The 15766-nt window shown below is 51.3% G+C and overlaps 1 protein-coding gene across 1 annotated transcript in view; it reads right to left on the bottom strand.

Annotated features, from left to right (window-relative positions):
- Nucleotides 1–15766, bottom strand: part of MSRA (methionine sulfoxide reductase A) — a gene marked incomplete at both ends in the record, with an annotated part of 344628 nt that overhangs the window by 8259 nt on the left and 320603 nt on the right. The gene's annotated exons all lie outside the window — the stretch shown is intronic.

A 15766-nucleotide genomic window follows, 5' to 3' on the forward strand; every position in this document is an offset into this window, starting at 1 on the left:
AGCATTGGGGAGGCTGAGACTGGAGGATCATGGTTCATGGAAAGCCTCAGCTACTTAGTGAGGCCCTCTGCAACTCAGTGAGACACTGTAAAATGGGGCAGGGGGTGTAGCTTGGAGGTCAAATGCCCCTGGGTTCCATCTCCAGACCCGCAAAAAAAAAAAAAAAAGAAAAAATATTTATATATGTAAATTAAAAAAAAAAGAGCTGGAGGGTGTGACTCAGAGGTCTAATGTGCCTGGGCTCAATCACTAGCAACACCACACACACACACACACACACACACACACACACACACTCACACACACACACACACACACACACACACACACACACTACAGTTTGAGAAGCCCTGCCCTGCTGGACAGATGTGGTAGGGCAGTGCTGGTCACCAGCACCCCTCCTCCTCCCTCCTGAAGGCAGGCTGCCCATATGACTTGCTGTGGCCAATAAGCTGTGAATGATGGGAAACGAGGATATCAGCGCTGTTCCTGCCAGTGATGCCCCATCACCAGGGCCTGGGAAAGGACAAGGGTGATGGGGACAGAGCCCCGGAGAGATACGTCATCCCTGCACGCACCCTCCCTGCTTTGGGAGTGATGCTGACAGGCCCACCTCGGCCCGCAGGACTTCTCTGCAAATGAGTCTGTATTTCCACAGCTTCCCTAACCTCAGGGCTCTTTGGGGCAGAGAGAGCAGCAGAATCGGGGTGGGCCCTCAACGGAGCACGCAGCCATCACAGTGTGGTGTGTGAGTACCTGGCCGTCTGTCCCACCGACCGAGGGCCTCTGCCCAGTGCAGGACTGAGAAAGAAGGTTGCCCTGGGTCGAGGGAGTTTGTGCTTCAGGAAGAAGTCAGGCCGTGCGTGAGGGCGCAGGTTGAGTGCCACTCGTTAGCTAAACCAGGACAAAATGGGGCGACCGAGGTCTTGGCAGGCTGCTGGACAGGGCCCCTGGTTCTACTCCATTGTAGACACTAGCCATGGGAGGTAGGCTGTGGCCTGCTCCAAGTGACTCCAGGACAAATAGAACGGTGCTTTTCAATCAGTGCCTAACCCTGAGTTACTCCAGTTTGTAGAGCAGTAGTTTGCCAAGAGTTGCTCTATTCTGAGTATGATGCCAAAGCAGAATTCTACACCTTGTCTACACAAGTAAATAACACCAGCTGCCCAGCACAGCCTTAAGATGCGAACTGACCAAGAACTTATTAAAGTCAGGAGCATCGGGACACACGGACGTCAGGCCAGGAACACGGGACACAGTTTATCAACCTCACCAGGCACAGCCTCCTCTCCTGAGACCCGGAGGAGGAGCAGCCCAAGGGTACCTCTGAGAGCCCTGGCTCCTCACCTGGTCCCTCGTCACGAGCCTGCCCAGGGAAATCGCCACAGCAACGCAGCTCTGATGTTCATCCCAGGGCTTCAGTTCAGCAAGGTTTCTCCTGTTTGAGATGAACATGGCCCATTCCAAGCTGAGACTCTAAGCTGACACTCTGAAACTGCTGCCTTGATAACCTCACAGGACTGGTTTATTAAAACCCTTATTTGAGCTAGGTGTGGTGGCGCACGCCTGTAATCCCAGCATTTGGGAGCCTGAGACAGGAGGATCTGGGTTCCTGGACAGCCTCAGCTACTCAGGTCCTTTGCAACTCAATGAAACCCTGTTTCAAAATATAAAATAAAAAATAGGGCTGAGGTAGAATACCCCTGGGTTCCATCCCCAGTACCACACACACACACACAAAAATAAACAACCCCCCCCCAAAAAAAAAAACAACCCTTATCTGAGCACCTACAGTGACTTGGCATTCAAATATGCTCTTAGCAAAATCTCCTGAAGCCACGGGGCTGCCTCAGCCCTATTTTAGACTTTCTGTAGCAGACTATGTATTTGTGTGAAGTATGATGTGTGACTCAGATGCTATGGATATTAGAAATTAAGATTGGTGTGGGCTGACGGGATCTGCGGTTGCCTGGCTTAGCACTATCAGGTGACCCATCAGTATTTGGAGAAGAACAACCAGGTAAAGCAGCGTAGCTTGTGAACTGATTGTTTTTCTCATACTGGGGAAAGACACGGGTGTTTTTGGACTGTGTTAATGGTGCAGCTGCTCAGGACACCCATCAAGCGCCCACCGAAGGCCAGGCCTTGCAATCCCCCCAGGCTGGGCAGGGCTGGGCGGCCTGGGCCTGGAGGGGAGGAGAAGGAGGAGCTCAGGCAGGCTCCGAGCTGGGGACGAGGCTCAGGATTGGGGCTGAGTGGGGCTGCAGGGTGGCTCTGGAGACCCTGCACCCCCACCCACAGGATGGTTCGCATCAGCCCTGCGCAAGGCCCGCAGGCCTGCTGGTTGTGAAAAGGAATTCGAATGACTTTCCCTGCGCAGGTTTGCCTTTCGTGGCTTTTAGTTGCAGGAGAACTAGATCTCTTTTTGTTCTCTTTCTCTCTTCTCTGCATGTGTCCCTGAAGGGTTACAATCTGCTCTTTCATATCTGCAATCAATTAGCAGCAACCTCTGTTCTTGTTAGACTCTTAGCGTCTAGTACACAAAGGAAACTGCTTCCCACTTTTCAGAAAAGCCAAGGACACTGGGTTTCACCTTGGGGATGGAATGCAGATTTCATTAGAAGGGAAGATCCTTCATTCCCAACGTTCAGGAGAGAACTTAAAACGATGCACCAGCTGCCTAGGTTCAGATCATTAAATTCGGTCAGGCCAAGGAGCTGCACCGAACAGCGCTATTTCTCCTTTATGTAGGAATCAGCAACTCAGAGCTGCTGAAAAGAAGACTGGTCCCGATGTGAAAGTGTGCAGAGTGGCCAGCCGTACGGGTTTGCCGAGGGTTCGGGTTTTCTCAGGATGTGAGACTTCCCACCTACGGTGAAGGCGGTCCTGGGCAAATGGGGATCGACTGGTCCTCAGTGCGGAACAGTTAGTTATGTCGAGCATGTTACAAGCGCTCGGCAGTTTGTTTCATCCATCTGGGCCTCAGTTTCCCCAATCATAAAGTGGGATGTTAAGTCGGGAGGATGTGGTTCCATGAAAGCTCCTTCTCTCTTTGAGTCCTGCGTCCACAGCCTTTTCTAAACTGGGCTCCTTTTTTCTTTTTCCCCAAATAACCATCTTACTGAGATTCGGTTTAGAAACTCTATAGCGCTCACAACTTTAAATTTCACCCTTCTAAAGTTTACAACTTAATGGTGTTTGGTGTTACTGTAGACTGAACCTTGAACATCCCCAAAGGCCCATGTCTCGAAAGCTTGGTCCCAGCCCGTGGTGTGACCAGGAGGAGGTAGGCGGAGCCTCATGCGAGGAAGTTAGGTCAGTGGGGCGTGTCCTTGAAGGGGATCCCTGCCCCTCCCTGTCTCTTTCTTCACTTTCCAGCAACCAGGGAGAGAGCCTTGTCCTCCACCACAATGTCCTCCACCACACTGCTGGTGTACTGCGTCTAGAACAAACTACTGCCTCATCACAAGCCCCAAAGTAGCAGGTTGACCCTGGCCTGAAACCTACGAAGCCATGAGCCAAAAGAAACCTTTGCTCCTTATAAGTTGATTTCCTCAGGTATTTTGTCACAGTGATGGAAGGCTGACACAAGCATAGTCTCAGAGTTGTAGTATACCATCACCAATTTTTGCCCATTCTTTTTTTTTCTTTCCTGTTTCTCCAGACTGGATAATCTCCCTGATTTATCTTCAGGTTTGTACCTTCTTTCATCTGCCAGCTCTAGAGTGGTTTTTCACTTATGATTGTACCTTTGAATTTCTACCCAGTTCTATTTAGTTCCAGAATTTCTATTTAGTCCTTTCTTTGATAGTTTCCACCTCTTTACTGATATTCCTTATTTAGTGAAGAATTGTGTTTATATTTTCCTTTAATTCTTCAGACATCTTTTTAGCATATTTATACTAGTCAACTTAAAGTCTTTATCTAGTAAAAATAATTATACTTTCATGCTTACAGTATGGTTGTTTTCTTGAAAACTGGACATTTTAAGTGGTAGCCATGTGGCAACTCTGAAATCATGTGGTTGTCTCCCACAACGAGTCCTTACTGTTCTCTACCGTTGTTGTTCCCGTGCTCAGTGACTTGCTGGAATAATTCTGTACAGTTTGGATTCCTTTTCAGGTGTGACCACTGAAGTTTCTGCTTCATCAGCTAATGGTCCAAGCAGAATTCCTTCAATGCCGAGAGGCCCTAGGTCCCCAGCCCTTGCCGGGGGCTCTGCAGTGGGGGACACACACTTTTAGTGCTACAAGTCTTCAACTCCACCTTCCCTTTGGCTCATCATCACCTGAAGGTCAGTGATCTTGGCTGTAGGATCAAGAAGAAAGGTCCCCTCCCCCTCTGAAGACTCTCTGAAATCAACCTACAATAAGCAGGTTAACGGGAGAAAAGGTGTACACAGACATTCACCTTGTTCATGTATATGGCATGTATGAAACTCAGAGGGAAGAGGGTTGATTTCAAATCCCCTCTTCGTAGGAGGGAGGGAGGCTGGGTGGGGAGCTGTAGGCATCTTTTGGGGGGTGGTAAAAGACTTTCAGGAGCTGGAATAGCAGACGACGCCTGGGACAGAGTTGCTCCTGCTCTGGGGCAAGCAGCAAGGAATGTCACCAGAAGGCCAGCGAGGAACCCCACTGTGAACAGAGGCATCTCAGGGGGTCCTCAGAGGAGCAGATGACAGCCACTCTGCACTGGAGACTTTGATTCTCTTCTCCAGTGGCTAACCTTTCCTGTTCTTTGATGAGAATCCTGGGAAGGGAGCTTAAGAGAATTGCATTTCTTTGGAAGACATTTCTGTAGTCAGATAAGGGAGATCTAGAAAACCCCTCCCTGTGCAAGGGGGCCGGGCAGGGCAAGGTTAGAAGGTCCTCCACAGAGAGACCGCCTCTGCCCCTTCCTTGAACTCAAAAGTGCCCAGCAAGGCAAAGTGCTTACTCAGGGGTTTTGTTTTCTGAGCCCCAATAGGGCCTTCACAGGAAAACACACACCTCAAGTGTGCTGAGGTGCCGGAGCCAGCCGGCAAAAGTACGAGTTCTGAAGAGAGGCGTGAGGATGAAGAATTTAACTCTAAGAATTTGATTCTCAGAATATTTAATTTATTCTAACGTGGGGGGGCGCCAGCCTACTATCTCTACTGGCCGACCCCTGCTCCTGGGTCAGTATCTCTACTGGTCGACGACTACTCCTGGGTCAGTGTTCTCTATTGCTCCGACCTACTGGCCGACGCCTACTTCTGGGTCAATATCATCATCTCTCTATTGGGCCGACGCTGGGTTTGTTTTTCCAGAGGTATTTATACAGTTACAGGTCAATCAATATCCTCATGCTACCACCACCAGAATACAATAAAGACCAATCCAAAGCACATACATTACAGGTAGGTTAATCAGTACCCTCGTGCCATCACCACCTGATCTTCTCCCAGACCTTTTACTTTGAACTTTTCATGACCCCAAACCTTGTTGACTCTGGGCGAAGGACAGTCATCTGAGTCAGAAACATTAATTCAGGGGAAAGCCTTAATGGCTCCCCACACTGAGGGACATTCAGTTGTCTCCAGTTTTTGGTAATCGTGAACACAGCTGCCTTCAACATTTGGGAATAGATTTGTGTGTGAGCACAGGTCTTCTTTTTCTTAGGTAAAAATCAAGGAGGTGAACTGCTGGATCACATGCAGTAAATGTATATTAAACTTGATCAAAAGTGTCCAAGTGGTTTTCTAAACTGGTTGTGCTTCTGCATTCCCGCCAGCGAGGTAGGAAGGGAAGTCCTCAGTCTTTGCACCGATGCCCACGGGTTTTTAATTGAGTTATGCTAACTGTGGCTGGTGGATCCTGGAACGATGGTGGATCATCTCCCTGGCAACCAACAATGAGGCTGGGCATCTTCTAACGTTCTTATCTGCCTTCTGTATGTCTTCTCTGCGGAAATGTCCATTCAGACCTTTCGTCTATTTCTTAATTGGTTTGTTTTTACTGTTGATATTTTTAGAGTTCTCTATATATTCTAAAACTATGTTTTGGAAATACATAAACAAATGTATAACCCTATCCCAAGACTCTGGAATCTTCTGGTGGAACTTCTTGGCTCTAGGCCTGTAACATAACATTTTATGTTATATAACAACACCTGCATCACTATCTGTCTGCCCCCCCCCGAACTTCTTAAAACAATTTTCTTTTTTAGCTTAGTTCAAGAAATGTTTACTGCACCCCTCTTCAGCCATTGTACAAAGAATCGGGGAACCAGAATTGACTATTCTATGGCCCTGGCAATTGAGACACTGATGGTTTTAAGAAAATGTTACATTTGGATTAAATTAAGAAGCACATTAAGAAAGACTACATGTGATACATCAGCTTTTTTTGAATTATTCACTCGGATAAATCATTGAAACATTTTCATTATGACTCTGTAGAGGCCACTCATTACCATTACTAAATCTCTTCTTTATTAGGAGTTAAAAAAAATTCAATATAGCCCTTGCTTAAAGTAGCACATATTCTGAAAGAATCCAGCCTGCATCAGAAGATTTCACTGCAATTTTAAGTGGATACTCTTATATTCTGAGCTTACAAAATGTGATGAAAGTCAAGTTCAAAGGCAAAGTCAAACCACTTAGGGCACAGCACCTGCCCTTTCCCTGCAGAGGGGTGCTGTCGGGACAGCCGTGAACGATGTTCTTTTTAATTGCAGTAGGACTATCTATTTGCACAACTGCTGGCTGAGTCCTCCCAAGCACAGAGGAAATTAACTTGCCATCGTAATTGAAAGAGCAGTTGCAATCTTTTAGAATCGTCCTGCACAATTTAAAAAATGAAACTTGGCAACTTTATTGTTTCTTATTCACTGATTAAGACAATAAAAGTTGTGCTCATTTCAATATTAAGAAATTAAGACCCCCCTCGAGACTTCCTCTGCCCTGGGGTGGGTTACATCTGTCAACTGCAAACAGGCTGGCCAGCTTGCGAGCAGAAATACTCCCTTGGGCTGCAGCCAGGACAACCTTGTGCTATACTTGCGAGGGCTAGGAATTAAATGATTGGTAATTATTATCCAAGGGACTAAAAACAGGGCTAAAAATGGAGTGTGAGCTATAAGAGAAAAGGCACTTAAGATACAGATGGTTGCGATGGTTCGGCGCCCGCGCTCAGAGGGTGGAGATGCGGGGGTGATGCTGGAGGAGGAAGGGACCTCTGGTGGGTTCCTCCAAAGCCCAGCAGCACCAGGCAAGGGCGTGGTGCGGTCTATGGAGGCTGCTCCCCGAGAGTCCCACGCGGCTCGGGGAACGGCCCTCGACTGCTCGGCAGGCATCACGGGAGAACCCCCATCTTCTCTGTTCTCCTGAATGCCAAGATAATAACAAGAAACCAGCCCGAGTGGAGAGAAGACAGAGGGCTCTCTAGGCAGGCTGTTGAGCTTCTGAGCAATGAAGTCAGGAATTTTTTGTTTTGTTATTTGAAAGGAGGAGGAGGGAGGAGAGAAAGTGTGTGTGTGTGTGTGTGTGTGTGTGTGTGTGTGTGTGTGCGTGCGCGCGTGCGTGTGTGTGTGTAGGGGGGAAGGTTGTCCAAAATAGGCCCTGAGTGTTCTTTGCCAAAACATAATTTCCATTTTCTTCAAGGCTCAGAAGCAGAAAAGAGCTGGAACTCCCTCCAGAGAAGAGAGCGGGGACATAAGCTAATTATACAATTTAGATTTGCATATAAGTGGCAAGCTTTCTGGATAAGACAATAACAGCTGACACTGACTGGAGTCACGATGGCGCGGTGTACTTAAAGTAGCACTTGAAGGTAACCCTAAGCGCGCATACCTTGCCACGCCGTCCGCTGCATCCCCGGGCGGACCAGGTTTGTGCGGAGGATGGTGGACAGTGGCATCTGAGCTCGACAAAGCTCGTGTACAGCCTTGAGGCCTGGCCTCCTCCTCCAAGAATGAGGACAGGACGCCTTCCTCTCAGTGCCATTTTGAGGAATGGATGAAATGATGTCTCTGAGATAATATATTCAATCGGTCCTATTTCGGCAGTTCTGCTCAAACTGCGCCGGTTATTTTTGTGACTTTGCAGTCTTTCTGGGCCCATGGGATGTCCCAGTGTGGGGATCAGGAGGTGGCAGGGATTAGCCCAGAGCAGGTGGGTAAACCAAGAGCCCCCCAGGACTCATTCTATGCTCTGTTTCCACCAGCACATCCTCGAGTGACAAGACTCCATGTGCCATCCAGATGTGTGGCGCTCTGAAGTCACGACCTGTCTGCCCGGCGTCGGGAGGCCTGTCCAAGAGCTCCATCCACGGGTGCGGTCCAAATGTCGCCAAGTGCAGTGGGAAGGGTGGCACGGGCCTTGACCAAAGTGCTTTCCTTGGACTCACTCTGTGAAGGTGTATCGGCCTCCGGAAAGCCCTGTGTTCCCGGGAGACAGGACTAGAACGGATATGTCCCGGGACAGGAGGGTGGGACCAAGAGCTGCCGTGCCCGGAGCTGCTCTGGCCACACGCTGTCTGCTTGCTTTGTGCCCACTGTCTTATGGGCTCCTCATCACAGCCTCTTTGAGAACAGTAACCAGACCCTTTGGAAGTGGGAGGAAGAGGGGAGGCAGGGCTGGGGGCACAGGTCTGACTCCAGAGCCCACGTTCCCACCCACTCACACGCCATGTCCACTGTTGGACAATATCCAGTCATACCACGGTGTCTGCAGTGGATGGGTCCAGGATCCCCAAAGACACCAAAGCCCAAGGATGCTCAGGCCCCTTCTATAAAATAGTCTGGATGCATAGAGCCTGGACACATCCTCCCTTATACCTTAAACCATATAACATATAGGCTACTTATACTTTACTTAAAACACTTAATACAACAGAAGCACTGTGCAAATAGTTGTGACACTGTATTGTTTAGGGACTAATGGCAAGAAAAAAGCTTTTGCATTGTACCAGTCGGCTTTTTTGTCGCGGGGACCAAAATCCCTGCCAAGAGCAACTCAGGGGAGGGGAGGTGTATTTGGCTCGGAGGCTCAGAGGCTCAGTCCACAGCTGGCAGTCTCGAGGCGGAAACCTCATGGCGGCAGGGCACAGAGGAGGGGGCCAGCTCATGGCAGCCAGGAAGCAGAGCGAGTCAGAGGAAGGGGCCAGGGAAATAGGTCTGTTCCCCAAGCCGTGCCCCTGGTGCCCTCGGTCTTCCAGCCATAAACCTCCTGCCTATAGTTACCACCCAGTAAATCCACGGAAATCATGAATTCATCAGATGGGTTAATTCACTGATAAGATGAGAGCCCCATTCCACCATTTCACCCCTGAACATTTCTGCATTGCCAACACATGAACTTTTCTGTGGGGCATTCCACAGCCAAGCCATATCACAAATGTCCACTGCAGACACAATTTTAAAAAATAGTTCCCATTTCAGTTGGTTGAATCCATTAAAGTGGACGCAGTGGATGAGCTTGGATATGGAGGGCCACGTACCTTGTTCACAAGATCTCCTCCCAGTACAACGGAAGAGGCTAACTTCACTGACAGACCCGAGTGTCTTTATCACATCCTCCCGTCTCCTATCACTGCAAAATGTAAAGTAAGTTAATCGTCCTGAGAATTCTGATTCTGATCTCCTCTCATAGACCCGGCCGTGTCTCGGGCTCACTCCTGCCGGTGGGTGGGCTGGGTCTCTGCTCGGACACCCCAGCGTCACCCCTGCACTCCTGATCTTGGTGTCGAGGCTGGCCAGCTTGTCAGGTTTTTTTTAATTGAAAGTCTGCTTCTACCTATTGGTTCATCTTCACCTACTACTGTACTCAAATAACCTGTGCGTTGTCAACACAGCGTAAAGATGGAAATGACCCCGGGAAGATGGGAGTGACCCCAGTTCCTGCGTTCAGGCCCTTCTTTCTCCAGGACCAATGAATCCTCTGTGCACCACACCATCCCCAGAATGTCAGATGGAGAACACCCACACCTGGGGCCATCTTTCCTCCTCTCCCAAAGCTTGGCGTCTCCCCCTCTTCCTCCGGTGGCCCGGCGCCATCAGCTCCTGCCCAAGCCATACATCTCATTGCCGCCAGTGGCTTACACACATCCGTGCACACACACGCCTTGACATGTCCAAGGCTCAGACACTGCTGCCAACTTTTGCCTAACTGTCCACACCCCTCCATCATGCCCCTCAAATCCACCCTGCTTCTAAGAAATGAAAGGAATGATCGTGGAGCAGGAAGAAAGGCTCCTGCCTATAAAGGTGGGCTGCCAGCTCAACTTATTCTGAGGGGAAAGGGGAGGTCGCAGGGCAGCCAGCGCTGAGGCCAGGGCACCCCAGCCGCTGCTGGGTCCCAGATGACGCAACCTGGCCACTCCTGGGCATCCTCCACACCCTCTCTGAGCTTATCTACCCGATAGGATACCCGTCTTATCCGTGTGACCTTGGCTGAGTCCCTTAACCATTCTGTGCTTGAGTTTGCTCTACTCTAAAATTAAAACCACAATATCGTCCTGTGGAGGTGTTGGTTGAATGTTCACAGAATACTCTTAAAGAGGCTATTATTATTCTGGCTTTTCCAGGTGAATAACAGAAGCTCAGAGAGGTTCGGGAACTAGCCCAAGGTCACTCAGCTAACAAGCTGTGACCACTGGAGACCAATCCCAGAAGACCACGCTAGACATTTAGCTAAGAACACACGCTCTCACGCCTGCCGTCAAATGCCCAACACTAGTGGATCCCGCTCATCCCAGCTCCCCTGCCCACAGGCACCAGGCTGCATCTATTGCCCCACAAAGAATCAGACTGTGGAGAGTTGTTTACATTTCTCCCTGTGCTGGGAAAGTAGCAAACAGCATCTAGTTCTTGTTGTCTTATCTTATTCCCACCCTCTACTCGGGTCACTAAAGTGTCCTCACCTCAGAGGATCGTGACCCAGGAGAAGCTCAGGAAGTAGGTCCTGTGATCCACCGTGTGTGTGTGTGTGTGTGTGTGTGTGTGTGTGTGTGTGTGTGTGCGCGCGCACGTTCCCTGAGTTCACCTCCAAGCCCCCGGTGTCCTCCCCACCCAGGGATGGCCTCGGGCTTCGTGGGGTGCAGGTTCCAGGGAAGGAGAGTGACGCCCAGTGTCAGGGTCAGAAGAAGAAAAGAGTTGGGGCGTGGAGTACAGGGTTTCATTCCCTCTCTTCCTCTTTGAGAATCTGGCACCAGGAGCTCTTCCTTTCTGCCAGGATGGAGCGGCAGAGACTTGGCGGCGGGCTGAGCCAGATGTCACCCTCATCTGGCTGCGCTGGCTGGCTCCTCGATTGCAATGAGCAGCTCCAAGCTGTGTGGGTGGGCGGGGTCCCGCAAGGCTGTGGGGTGGCCAAGCCAGGGTCCCTCCCAATGCCCGGCCCCAGGGAGGGCCAGCCACCCGGCTTAGGTGCAGGCTGGCAGCGGGCAAAGGGCCACCCAGAAGGACACGCTGGGTCCCCTCCCGGCTCCAGGGTTGAGCTGTGCGACCCTGCTCCCTCTGCTTGCGTGGAGGTGCCTTCTACTGTACAAAGAGACCGGGCTCCCAGTGCATTCTGGGTCCTGCTGTGTCCCCATGTGTCCCCATGTGTCTCTTGTGTCCCCGTGTGCAGGACCATGCCCAGGGAGACAGAGGAGGGGCAGGCTGGCCCAGTCCTGCTCCGGGAGCTCCAGGGCTGCGGCCCACTGTGCCTGGGCCGTCCACAGGGAGCCGCGGGACTCAGGGCAGGCCTGGGAAGGGGGCATGCTGGATTCACGGTCCACTGGCCGAAAACCAAAGGGTCCCAGGCTGAGGTGGGGGCCGGGGCCTGGAGGGAGGCAGGTGCCGGCAGATAGCCGGGAGGACGTGTGACAGCACACACAGCAGCCTGTATGACGAAGGCGCTGCGGCTCGGCCTGCCAACCAGCCGTTCTGGTCACCATCTGCCGTGGAGAGCCGGGCACCTGTCAGAAACAGCTGCAGACGGCGGATCGGAGGTGCGGGGGGTAGTGCCCACAGGTCGGCCTGGCGCGGGCTCTGCGGGCCCCTCAGGAATGCCAACTGTTCACCTGGAGGGCCAGGCCGCGGAGGCGCGTGACAGGCCCGTCCTTCGCCTGCCTGCCCAGCAGGGCATTCAGGGGTACTCGCCGCCTCCCTGGCTGCAAGTCCCAGCCGCTCACCGTGGGCGGTGGGAATATGGGTGCAGGATTCCCATCGAGAAGGGAAGTTCCAGAAGACCCTGCTTGGGAGCCATTCCTGGAGGAAGAGGAACCCTCCTGGCACTGCCCCATGGAGCGTCCCCTCTGCAGGGCGGGCACTGGAGCCATGGAGTGGGCCGGGTGTGAGAGGCTGCCGGTGGGACTGGATCAACAAAGCACTCTTTTCCTTCCTTCCTTCCTTCCTTCCTTCCTTCCTTCCTTCCTTCCTTTTTTATGGCACTGGAGGTGGAACCCAGAGGTATTTTACCTCCATGCTATATCCCCAGCCCTATTTTTTATTTATTTTTAATTAAAAATTTATTTATTTTTTTGTGTGTGGTACTGGGGATGGATCCCAGAGGCATTCTACCTCCAAGCTACACTTCCAGACCTATTTTATATTTTATTTAGAAACAAGGTCTCACACTAAATTGCTGAGAGCCTCACTAAATAGCTGAGGCTGGCTTCGAACTTGTGCAACCCTCCTATCTCAGCCTCACAAGCGCTGGGATCACATGCGTGCACCACCACACCTGATTGTTGTTTTAATTTTTTAAACATAAATGGAGTTTATGCCTATAATGCCAGTAGTTGGGAGGCTGGGACAGGAGGGCTGAAGGTCTGATGGCAGCCTCATCAACTTAGCAGCGTCCCTGGGTTCAATCATTGTACAGATAAATACATAGTTTACTTCATTAATATAAAAGAAAAACATTTAAGACTATAATGACTCTTGGTAAGACTCTTTTCACGGAGAGTTACAGAAGCTCCCGCCCACCATGTCTTTAGGTATTTCGCACGTTAAGTGCACCTGCTTCTCTTCTTTCCCCTAGTCCTCAGGGACCCTCTTGGTGGGTGCGGGTCTCACCCCGCTTTACAAGGCGGGAGGACGAAGGCTCGGAGGACGTGCGGAACCCCGGGGACATGGCTTCCCACCTGCGGCACCATCCCGTTCCGGCTTTTCCGACCCTGATGAACGCCTCCCATGGTGCAGCACGCGGGGCGGTGGGTGTGCGTGGACACCAGCTGGGGGGCGGGCCGTGGCCCCCTCGATGCAGGCCGGCCTTCCTCTAGAGGCTGGGCTTCTCTGCAGGCTCTTCAGGGCCTCCCCACCAGGCACAGCTGTCTTCCTTGGGGTGCTCCCACTGGTCTGGCTCCGTGGAGCGGGACCCCTCCTCCCAGACCCCCTAGCATGGCACAAGCCTGTTGGACCGTGCACAGCACCTGCTCACCTCCTTACTCAGCGCGAGGACGTGGCCGGCTCCCGTGGGTGGGCGGCATCTTTCCTGGGGATTCAGAGTGCTCTCCCTCTCTGCTGGTTCCTGTGCTGTTGGTCTCAGGTACCAAGCTTCCAGACGCTTCTCTGTGCCTTTGGGCCTCCTCTAGCCAAAGGGCCTCATTAAGTAGCTGAGGCTGGCTGTCAGCCTGTGATCCTTCTGTCTCAGTCCCCCATGTACTGGGATTACACGGGTGCGCCACCACACCCGCCTTAAGACAGATTTTTGTTTAAGGATCACAGGCTTTACCTGGCTGGATCTCCAAGGCTGGAGCCACGGAGGGAGCCCAAGCCCTGGCTCAGGTGCATGGCTGTGGATTTCCCTTCTAATTGCTGAGAAGCGTTCCCCCTCCAATTCTCAGTATTGACACCGTTGTCGCTGGCCCGGGGGCACGGGCTTTGGTGCTGGGCTCGACCCGGTGGGTGCAGTGCTCTTCTCATCCCTCAGGGCAAACTCCTCCAAGGGGTGGGGATCAAGCTTATTACACAGGTCAGGGCCACTCAGGGCTGGGAAAATGTGATTTTGTATTTCAATATCAAGTCTGGAAAATTCTTTGCTGATTCCATACTGCAAACCAAAAGCCACCGCAAGTACCACCCAGACCATCCCTACAAGTCACCGCAAGTACCACCCAGACCAACCCTACAAAAGTCATGCCAAGTACCACCCAGACCATCCCTACAAGTCACCGCAAGTACCACCTAGACCATCCCTACAAGTCACCGCAAGTACCACCCAGACCAACCCTACAAAAGTCACGGCAAGTACCACCCAGACCAACCCTACAAAAGTCACGGCAAGTACCACCCAGACCATCCCTACAAAAGTCACGGCAAGTACCACCCAGACCATCCCTACAAGTCACTGCAAGTACCACCCAGACCAACCCTACAAAAGCCACCGCAAGTACCACCCAGACCATCCCTACAAAAGTCATGCCAAGTACCACCCAGACCATCCCTACAAGTCACCACAAGTACCACCCAGACCATCCCTACAAAAGTCACCCCAAGTACCACCCAGACCATCCCTGCAGAAGTCACCGCAAGTACCACCCAGACCATCCCTACAAAAGTCACCGCAAGTACCACCCAGACCATCCCTACAGAAGTCACCGCAAGTACCACCCAGACCATCCCTACACTGTCCTTTTGAGTCAGGGGCCCTCTGCAGCTGAACCTTCAATGCAAAGATGCTCCCCAGCGCCCAGGTGAGTGGCCTGTGTCAGGATGGGGTGTCCCTTGCTCGCCTTGCCCCAGGCTGGCAGCATCTTTAGAAATGGATGCTGTGGGGTCCCTGGACTTCAGGGGCCTCCACTGATTAAGGTGGTCTGCAGGGCGGTGCAGGGAGGGGGCCCTGATGACGGCTTCCTCCTTTGGCTGATAATGCCTGAAACAGCCATGGGGATCCCTGGGGAAACCCATGGGGACAGGCAGCTGCAAAGGGAGGAAATATTTCCCACCCAGAAAGCAGCCTGTGGCTCTGGAAGACCCAACACCACTGGCTGCCCAGACGGGAAAGGACGTGGGAGGTGAGGACCCCGCGGGGAGGACTCGGCCCATGCACATCTCCCCGTGCAGGGTGATGCCTTCAGTCAGTGCCTTCCTCTTTATTCTGTTGATTATGGTAGTAGAAACAGAACATGCCATGGGCCATTTTAAGCATTTTTAAGTGTATAATTCAGTGCATTAAGTACATTCACAAAGCTGTGTAACCATCACCACTACCCATTTTTAGATGAGAATTCCAAAGAGAAACTACTCACAAAACGTCTCACTCTCTGGAAATCTCTCTCCCACTTTCTGTCGCTGTGAATTGGCCTCTTCTGCTCCTGTGAGTGGGTTATATAGCATCTCTCCTTTCCTGCCGGGTTTATTTTAGTTAGTGCCATGTCTTCAGGGTTCACCCATGCCATACTACATTCTAGAATTTCATTTTTTCAAGGCTTAATAATATTCCATTGTATATATGAACCGCATTTTGTTTATACATTCATTGTTGAGAAACATTTGGATTGTTTCAATCTTTTACTGTTGCGAAAAAATACTACTATGCACATTAATGTATTAGTATCGAGTCTCTCCTTTCGTTCTTTTTGGTACATACATAGGAATGGGATTTTGGAATTTTTTAGTGTGCATGCCCTATTTTATTTTTAATTTTGAAACAGGGTCTCGCTAAGTTGCTGGGGTCCTCAGTAAGTTGCTGAGGCTGACCTCAAACCTGCGATCCTTCTGTCTCAGCCCCTCAAGCACTGGGATCACAGGCGCGTACCACTGTGCCCAGCAAAACGTGGTAACTCGCTACTTAAGTTCTTGAGGTAGTGCCCCACTGTTCCAA

Source organism: Muscardinus avellanarius (assembly GCF_963383645.1).
Source record: "Muscardinus avellanarius genome assembly, chromosome: 14".
In the NCBI taxonomy this organism is placed as follows: Eukaryota; Metazoa; Chordata; class Mammalia; order Rodentia; family Gliridae; genus Muscardinus; species Muscardinus avellanarius.